The sequence below is a fragment of the Cavia porcellus genome, unplaced genomic scaffold (assembly GCF_034190915.1).
Source record: "Cavia porcellus strain 051 isolate PalLab524CR breed Dunkin Hartley unplaced genomic scaffold, mCavPor4.1 scaffold_13, whole genome shotgun sequence".
NCBI classification, from domain to species: Eukaryota; Metazoa; Chordata; class Mammalia; order Rodentia; family Caviidae; genus Cavia; species Cavia porcellus.
This window is the reverse complement of record NW_026947496.1, coordinates 71691606-71700885: the sequence shown is the minus strand read 5'-3', so window position 1 is coordinate 71700885 and position 9280 is coordinate 71691606. Positions and strand designations below refer to the sequence as shown.

Below are 9280 nucleotides of genomic sequence, written 5' to 3'. Positions count from 1 at the left end.
CTATCTTTTCAGATATTTTCTGTGTGTTACTTTTGAAGCCCTCTATTTCAATGTCTCCTGTACTTGCTCCTAGTCGCCTAAATGTTTGAGATTGCATTTTGCTTTTTCCTTTTACCATTTTCCCCTTTCAAATTAATATTTGGTCTTTCAATCCCACTCGTGTCAACTGTTGGTAGTGTGTATCTTGGGGTCCTAATGTAAGGTTGATGTTTGTCCAATTGCTGGGTCCCACAATGAAGAGGTGGGCCAGCCACCTGACTTCCTACTGCAGGGCCTGTTGGGTGAGTCCTATGTTCTTCCTGGGCTGACAAGCCTAATAGTATTGATGTAGGTCAATTTTTAGTTCCCGCTATTATTTTATCTTCAGGTTATTCCAGGTCACCAAATCTTCCTGTCTATAGTATTTGTGTTGGCTGAGGCCCTACTGTGTCCCTATTGTGTGCCCAGTGTCTCATAAGTCCTATTAATTTTCTCCAAGTTGGGGGAGTCCTTACTGGCACACTTCTCCCCTGCTTGATGTTTTCTGTGTGTGGGAAGGAGTAACCCACATTCTTGTCAGACTCATCAAGGTTAGTTGGTGGGAGCTTTACTACTGGCCCTATTTACCCATTGTGCACCTCTATTTTAGGGGCATACTCACTACACTGCCTGAAGCCTGTGAAGATCTTCTGTTTGGGTGTGGCAGTCACTAAATCTCCCCTCAAGTTAACACAGTTAATCTGCTGTAGTCCAAGGTTCTGGGAGAAAACGTGGGAGCCCTGGCTGGAGTTCCTTGGTCCTGCAAGGTGGTCAGTGGAGACTGTGGAAGGCACAGGAGGGATCGTGTCTAGGCCTGCCCAGGTATAACTCTGGCTGGAGTTCCAGGTGCCACAAAGTGGTCCCTGGGAAAGAGTAAGAAACATAGCCAGCCACTGAGAACCCCACCAATCACTGAAGTAACACTTGACTAAGCCCTGCAGAAGGCATCACTGCTCTGGGAAGACTTGCCTGATCTCCATCTTAAGTTACCAGGTAAGCCATTTGCTCTATCAGCCCCTGTTTACTTTTTATACCATCCATAAAAGGGAGGCAACTTTGCATTGATCCGGCCTGCAGATCAATCCGTGGGAAATTCCTGAAGGGGGAACGGGGATTAAATAAAAGACATAGGGGAGACAAAGAGAGATGAAAGCAAGTCGAAATAATTCGATCAAGCCTCTGTTTATTCAGGAAATGATCACATCTTTTATAGGCCAAGGGCGGGAGGTGGGACAGGAAGAGGTTAAGGGGATGAATACAACAGGGTCATCGTCACATCTGGGTATGTGACGTAAGCAGGAGAGGATTATGGTTAATGTAGGCAGACGCAGTGCCCATAGGAGAGAGGCAGGGAGGCAGCAATGGGCTGTCACTCGGCTCCCTACATCTCCTCCCTTTTTATTTTATTTAATCAAGAGTATGGCAGGCCCTGCCAGACAGCGTCTGTCTTAGGTCAAGGACCTCATTGCATGAACCCAACCAGGCCTTACCTGTCATGGGCTTGCAGAACAGCAGTTGGTCCTGTGCCTGTCTTAGGTGGCCGATGGAATTAACATGCATGTCCTAGTTGCCTGTCTCTGACTGCCTGTCCATTGCCCCAGGACAGTTAGGCTGCATCGTCATATGGGCCACTCGTGGGAATTCCTTCCCGGTAGGTTTGTTGATCTGCCATCTCCAGCTGATGATAGTGTACCTGAATGGGCTTTGCCATAAACGCGTCTGTCTGGTTATTAATGAGCATCATAATCCTCTGAAAAATACAAGGACTCACAGAAATGAGAAACAATAGGGCAGCTAGGGGACCCAAAACGGGCACTAGGTAAGGGAAAAACTCCCCCCCCCACACACACACACACATCGAGGAGAAGGGGTTGACAGCCATTTGTTGGTGTCTCTGTTGAAGTCGTTCTCCTATGTCTTGGAACATGCCTCACATAACACTGGATGCAGTCTATTTGGCTGGTGTATGTTCCTCCAGACTGAGAAAAGCCTCTTCCACAGTCACAGGGGTTCTGTGCATGGCTGTCAGCAGTTGTAGTCTGTTTGGCAGGGGTTGAAATCCACCATGGGTGTGGTATGGCTCAAGGAGAAGGCCGAGTAGACAGCATAAGGCTCCGGGGGATTGTGTCACCTGTAAGAGAACACAGGGGACTGTGCCTCAGGAAATGACGTTATTCCTAGGCATTGCATGGGGTCTTTGAAGAACTGTCTACTTGTTTTACGAGGCGTTCAGGTAGCCATCTAGCTTCTCTATCTTGTTGAGAGTAAACACACACTGAACCGCGTCCCCATATGAGAATGGGATCAGGGCCATGCCATGAATTAGTTAGGAGGTCTCTCTATAGTACAGAAGCAAATTGCTTTTGTGTTTTAGAATGCCAAAAACGCATGGCTGCTGACTGTCCAGCAGCATCCAAATTTAAAAAATTAAGGATGAATAAGGCATGAGATAGAATATTTTTAGGTACCATTCCCCCTTTTTTATTTTATCAACAGTGAGTTTTAGGGAAAGATGTGCCCTTTTAACTATGCCTTGACCTTGAGGGTTATAAGGTATGCCTTTTATATGATCAATATTAAGATGTTGACAAAAATGAGCAAAGGCAGAACTAGCATGTCCTGGACCATTATCAGTCTTTAATTGTTGTGGGCATCTCAGAACTGATAAGGTAGTTAATATATGGCTAATAATGTTTGGTAGTTTTGCCAGTCTGGGGAGAGGTATAAATGAAACCATTAAAGTTATTTATAGTTACATGAACATTTTTAAGATTGCCAAGCTCAGGAATGTGGATGACATCCATTTGCCATAATGCATTGGGGATAAGTCCTCTAGGATTAACCTCAAAGTGTGGAATTGGGAGGTGAATGGCACAAGAAAGGCAATTTTTACTATCTGTCTGGCTTGTTTTTTAGTGATCTTAATACAGAATTACAGAAAAACAAACAGTAAGAAATCAACAGTTAATAAGTTACATATTGTCATCTGAGAAATAGCCATTTAGGTTATAAAATCAAAGCACGCAAAGTGACATTTAAACAGTGACAATGCCAACAGTTCTGCTCAATGATCCAACAAAAACTTAGTAATATGGTTATCAGTCCTATACACTTGTTTTTTATCTCAAAGAGGGCAATACCAAGCATATCAAAACAGAACAAAACAGTTTTTTAAAAAAATATTTAAAGAAATCCACATTTCAAAGCAAGTCTACTGGAGATCTTTACTGTTTACTTAATTGTCACAAGTTTCCTCCAAACAGTTGTGTCCATCTTTAAGCACATTAAATACACACTGTGTGTTATAAAACTAATCAAATCATTACAGCATGATGAAGGCTTCTCAGGTTTTTAAGATCTGATGTTGGAGAAGACAATAATAACTACCATAGTATGTCTCATTTTTTCAGCAGCTGTCCCCATCCTTACATATGCTGAAATTAAACTTAAGAGACTAGACCAATATCACTCCGATCAGTTAAATGAGTCAAAGTAATTGACATTGGAATCTCCACCTCTGGAGTCTTTTCTGTAAAATATCCAGTCTCTCCACAGGCAAAACGGTCCTGTTCATGCTTTTGAGACAAGAACTGTCCAACTGCAAACCCCTGCAAGGCAGCAGTCACAGCAAAGGTGTATATATCCTGTGGGCCTGTTCTATTTTTACGAGGTCTGATAGCAGCCCAGCAGGCGGTGCTGGCGCCTTTAAAAAACCAGCTGTTCAACAAAATCAGTGCCTGCATCAGCGTGGCCAAAGGCTCTGCTAGCAGCAGCAATCAAACAATCAACAAACTCTGAAAAGGGTTTATCTGGGCCTTGCTTAATGGTAGTGAGAAAGGAGCTCATATTATCTTTGGTAGGCGCTTTCTCCATGCTCAGGTAGCTGCTGTTTGAATTTGAGTGAAAAGTGATAGATTAAACTGTTTTTGAGCCTTTCTACATGCATAGGCATCTTTTACTATTAACATATTAAGATCGAACCCATTGCCAGCTTGTGTATTGCGCTTGGCAGTCTCTTTGCAATTTTTGTATGTTCTGATTTTTACAAAAGATTATCGCCACCCGATAAAGTCATTCGGGCCAATCTTTGCCAATCTTTGCCAATCTGTAGTGTGAGCCAGCCATCAGCCAGAGAATTTAAACAGCAAGAATGAAAGCAGCTGTAGGGCCATATTGGGCAACCGCTGTCTTTAATTTTTTTAAAGCAGCCACTGTGAGTGGTGTATGAGTCCTATGACTCGTGGAGCTAGCGGCGCATCGCCCACGCCATCTTGTGGCTGTGCAGCGCCATCTTGGGGAGGTACCTTTGTTTCCATCACCGGAAATGCAATTTTGGGGAGGGACCCACGCTGATGTGGTGGAAGTGAGGCAAGCGCCATTTTAAGAGCGCCACGAGGCCTGCCGGAGACAGGCGCTATCTCAGGAGCACTATAAGGCTGAGCAGCTCGGAGCACCTTGTGCAACCATCTCTTCAATCTGAGGATCTGCATGCCTCTGGGCAAGCAGCTCAGAGATTAAATTCCAATATGCAAAGGTGGTCACAGGAACCTTTTCCGGACCAAAAACTCTATAATAATCTTTTAAAGCATCTCTTACTCTATTCCACCTCTTGGTATCTATAGAACCCTCTAGGGGGAACCAAGGGCAAACCTTATGAATAAATTGAAAATACTGCAATAATTCTTTTGTTCTAACCCTTACCCCTCTTGTCTTGAATGCCTTTATAAGGCCTCCCATGAACACTTCATGTTCATTCAATGCTTGACCCATGTCCAGGAAAGGAAATGGGGTCGCCGTTCACTCACCATGACTCGGGCAGGACGTTGGGTAGTTGTCTGCACAGGCCTCAGTACTTGATTTAATGTCCTGTTGCTTTAAGCTTTAATCCTTGATTCAGTTTGCTCACTCCTCGGCAGAGGTCTCTGGTTCAATTTGCTTTCACTTTCAGTTTAAGCCGGCTGTCTGTTGAAGGCTCCCTTGTTAACTCCTCTGTGCCAGGAGCCCCCACGCTGAGCGCCACTTGATCTGGCCCGCAGATCAATCCATGGGAAATTCCTGAAGGGGGAACGGGGATTAAATAAAAGACATAGGGGAGACAAAGAGAGATGAAAGCAAGTTGAAATAATCCAATCAAGCCTCCGTTTATTCAGGAAATGATCATATCTTTTATAGGCCAAGGGCGGGAGGTGGGACAGGAAGAGGTTAAGGGGATGAATACAACAGGGTCATCGTCACATCTGGGTATGTGACGTAAGCAGGAGAGGATTATGGTTAATGTAGGCAGATGCAGTGCCCATAGGAGAGGGAGAGGCAGGGAGGCAGCAATGGGCTGTTGCTCGGCTCCCTACATTGCATTAGTTTATAGGATCAGCCTTAGGAGAATGATTAGAAGCCCACTGGTTTTCATTATATTATACTTTAAGACAGCATATTTTCCTGTCTACTGATTTTTAAAAGGGCCCTGCCAAATAGTCTGTGTGAGAATACATGAACAAATAAAAGGATGGCTTTTTGCTGTTTGGACTTGGTTTTTAAGGAACTTTATCTTCATTCACAAGAACAGATAAACAAACTCTGGCTTCTCCTCATTCCACAAAAATGTGTGATGTGCATGTACAGAATCAACAGTAAGAGAAGGATGGGAAGAATGACTCGGTTTTCAGCAGAAAAGATGCTTCTGTCAGTGAACAGAGGGCACTATATAGGCTTGGTAGGTGGTGTTGCTGCTGCAGTACTGGGGGACGTGAAGGGCCAAGTTTTATACCCACCAAAAGGAGCAATAGAATTGTTTGAAATGCTGTAGGGGAAAAGCAATTATGAACACAGTTAATTCCCAAGTGGCAAAGAAATTGTCTGGCAATGTGATGTTCTCTTCCCTCAAAAGTCTTCTGCTTTTACTCCAAAGTGGCTTTTGAAAATCTATATAACTCTGATTCATTGCTAAGTCTTATAATTACATCAATCAAAATGAATCCAAAAAAAGTTAGATGGAAAAAAGTTAGATGGAAGCCAGTCTTTTATCAACAGTCTTATCAAAGATAAATCCTTACCCTGCCATAGTTGTCCCCCTCTATGAGCTTACTGAGTATAATTTTTAAAAGACTGAGGTAGATTTATATGTTCAGATTCAGAAATTGAAGACACATTGTAAAGAAATATGTAGGGTATACTGTGACATTGCTTAAATAAGTAACAAAATACCAGGGGCTGGGGATTTAGCTCAGCAGCATAAGCACCTGCCTTGCAAGCAGGTAGTCGTGAGTTCGATCCCCGGTACCGATAAAAAGTTAAAAAAAGAAAAAAAAATACCCTTTAGAAAGTACTGTCTATATTTATCTCTGTCTATATCTGTATCTATATATGTAAGAAACAATCTGAAAAGATAGTGGAATTTCTACTTCTGCCAATTGTGAAATAAATTAGATAATTCACAGGGCTGGGGATATAGCTTAGTGGTAGAGCACTTGCCTAATGTGTAAGGCTTTAATTTCTGTAATAGCACTGCGACTAAATTTAAGATTTCTGAAGATGAGAATAACTTCAAAATGTGTACAAAATGTGAATATGTTTACTTAAAGGCATGACAGCTTAATTCTCGCACAGAAGGAGGAGGAAAAGGCAAAGAGGAGGAGGAGAAGAGAGAAGAAGAGGAAGAGAAAAAGGGAAGAGGAGGATGAGAAAGAAGAGGAGGAAGAAGAATTAGCATAGTGAATAATGACTGCACTAGAATGCAGGAAAAGGGAAGAGGCTGAGGAAGATGATCTTAGTGTTTAAGAGGAGCTGAGAATGAATGGTTCTTTTGATGGCCTTGTCAAGTTAAAGGTCCAGGAAAATGATAAGGTTCACCCAAGAACAGGTATTCTCTGACTAAATTTTCCTTGTTTTTTTGGAATCTTAATGTTCTCCATTAGTAATAAGAGTACACAAAATGCCCACCAAAATAAATACAGATCTTCTTGAGAGGAAAAATGCATCGTTCTGAGCAAGTTAATTTATAATTTACAAATATATAACAGGGTTTTACAATGAAGGCAAAACAGGCATACAGGGAAAAGATGAAATGTAGTAGAAACAACTGATTTTAAAAAAAGAGAGGGCTGGCTGTGGTGGCACATTCTTGTAACCCCAGCACTCAGGGAGCTGAAGGAGAATCAGCTTTGAGGCTAGCCTTGATGAAGATCAATTAACCTTACATTTTTGGGTTTATTTCTAGATTATCAGTTCTGTTTCTGCAGTTTCAGTTACCTGTGGTCAGTTTTAGCACAAAGGATTAAATAGGAAATTTCTTTTTGTTTTGTTTTGGTTTTTTGGGTTTTTTTTGGTCCCAGGGATTGAACTCATGACCCTGCGTTTGCCAACTAGGCACCTCTGCCACTGAGCTAAATCCCTGGCCCTAAATAGGAAATTTCAGAAATAATAATTCAAAAGTTTAAAGTTGCAGGCTGTTCTGCATGGTCTGATGAAATCTTGTGCTATTCTGTTTATCTTGCTCCAGGATCTGAGTCATCTGTTTGTCTAATGTATCCACGCTGTATATGTTACCCACCTACTTAGCAGTCTTGTTTATCAGATCAACTATCACAAGTGCTTATATTCAGTTACCCCTTATGTAGCAGCCCAACGCTGTCACAATGTCTATATCATTTACATCACTTCGTCTCATCAGGTAAGCATAATATTATTTTATGCCATCACAAGAAGAATGAATACAAGTTATTTTGTGAGAAACTACATTCACTTAACTTTATTATAGTATATTGTTATAATTTAAATTATTACTAATCTTAACCTGTGTCTAATATGTAAATTAAACATTGTAATTGGTGTGTATAGAGAAAAAAATCATACTATCTATGGGTGTGATACTATCCATGGTTTCAGGTATCCATTGGAAATCTTGGAATGCATTCACAGCTGACTAGAGAAGACTACTGTAGCTTTATATTATATGATGCAAAAACTGACAAAGGATATAAATGAAATTTACAAATTTAGTGTAAGTTTTATAAAATATTTTTCTCAGAAATCAATATATTCATTAAGCAAAAAAGTAAGGATCTCAAACTGGAGTAACCAAATGAACAGGCTTGACCTAATAGATATTGTAATTAGAGAAGTATAAATGTAATTGACGTGTACATTTTTCCAAACCCACAAAAAATTCATGCAAGTCAGGAAGGGCTACCATGGGTAGCCACAAAGCCAATGTACTGTGTAACTGTAAATGGTATCAGTCACATAAAATATTAGTTTCCTCCAAGCTGCATAACATGATATCATTACCCAAAAATAATCATAAGGACTTCAAGGATGTTTCTTGTCATTCCTGTATTCTTTAATTTTGGGGGGCTGCTACAGAAGGTTGAACCCAAAGCCTTCCCATTGACCTTTTCTGCTTCTTTCTTTGATTTTTTGAGATAGGGTATTCTTAGCTGGCTTGAACTCATCATGCAGCCCAGGCGGGCCTCAAACTTTTGTCAATCTTCCTGCCTCAGCTTCTGGAGTTCTGAAACTACAAACATGCTTTTCTTTCTTTCCTTTTTTTTGGTACTGGGGATTGAACTCATGACCTGATGCTTGCCAGATAGGGACTTATGCCACTGAGCTAAAACCTTGGCCCTGTTTTTATTTCTTATTTAGAGATGAGGGTCTCCCTAAGTCACAAATTTCTCAGGCTGAGCTTGAACTTGGGGTTCTCCTGTCTCAGTCTCCCAGCAAATGTGCCATCATGCTTGGCTTCAACTTCCTTTACAAAACCAGTACCCTATTGACTATATTCTCTAAATATAATAAAGTCATACAAATGACAAAAAAATAGACACATCTTAGAAAACTAAAAGGCAGACGAATCAATCATGGTTTAAAGGGGGAATCAAAACTGAAATAAAACAACTTAGAATTAAACAATGAAAGAATACTTATGAAAACTGTGAGAGTGAACTGTACGCTACTTAGAAATTTATAGATATTAATGCATTAAGTAAAAAAGGCAAAATAATTGAAATTAAGTAGGACAAGCTAGAAAAAGTACAACCAAGTAAGTCTAACTTATGTTGAAGGAAAAATAGTAAAAATAAAGGCAGTTTAATGGAAAGAAAAGATAAGTCACAGCTGAAAACGTTGCAAGCTTCTGTAATCTCAGCTACTCAGAAGACTGAGGAAGGCAGATTGCAGGTCCAAGTCTGGCTCGGCCAAATAAAAGTGCTGGGAGAGGGTGCAGCTCAGCATTAGAGCTTCCCTTGGTGCAGTCCCCAGTATCTCA

At 41.1% G+C, this 9280-nt stretch overlaps 1 long non-coding RNA gene across 1 annotated transcript; it reads right to left on the bottom strand.

Moving 5' to 3' along the window:
- Positions 1–1184: 1184 nt before the first annotated feature.
- Positions 1185–5345, bottom strand: LOC134478573 (uncharacterized). The gene is made up of 2 exons (XR_010051323.1): positions 4824–5345; positions 1185–2149 (listed from the first exon to the last, which is right to left on the bottom strand). It is a non-coding gene; the product is annotated as an uncharacterized LOC134478573 (long non-coding RNA).
- Positions 5346–9280: the final 3935 nt, after the last annotated feature.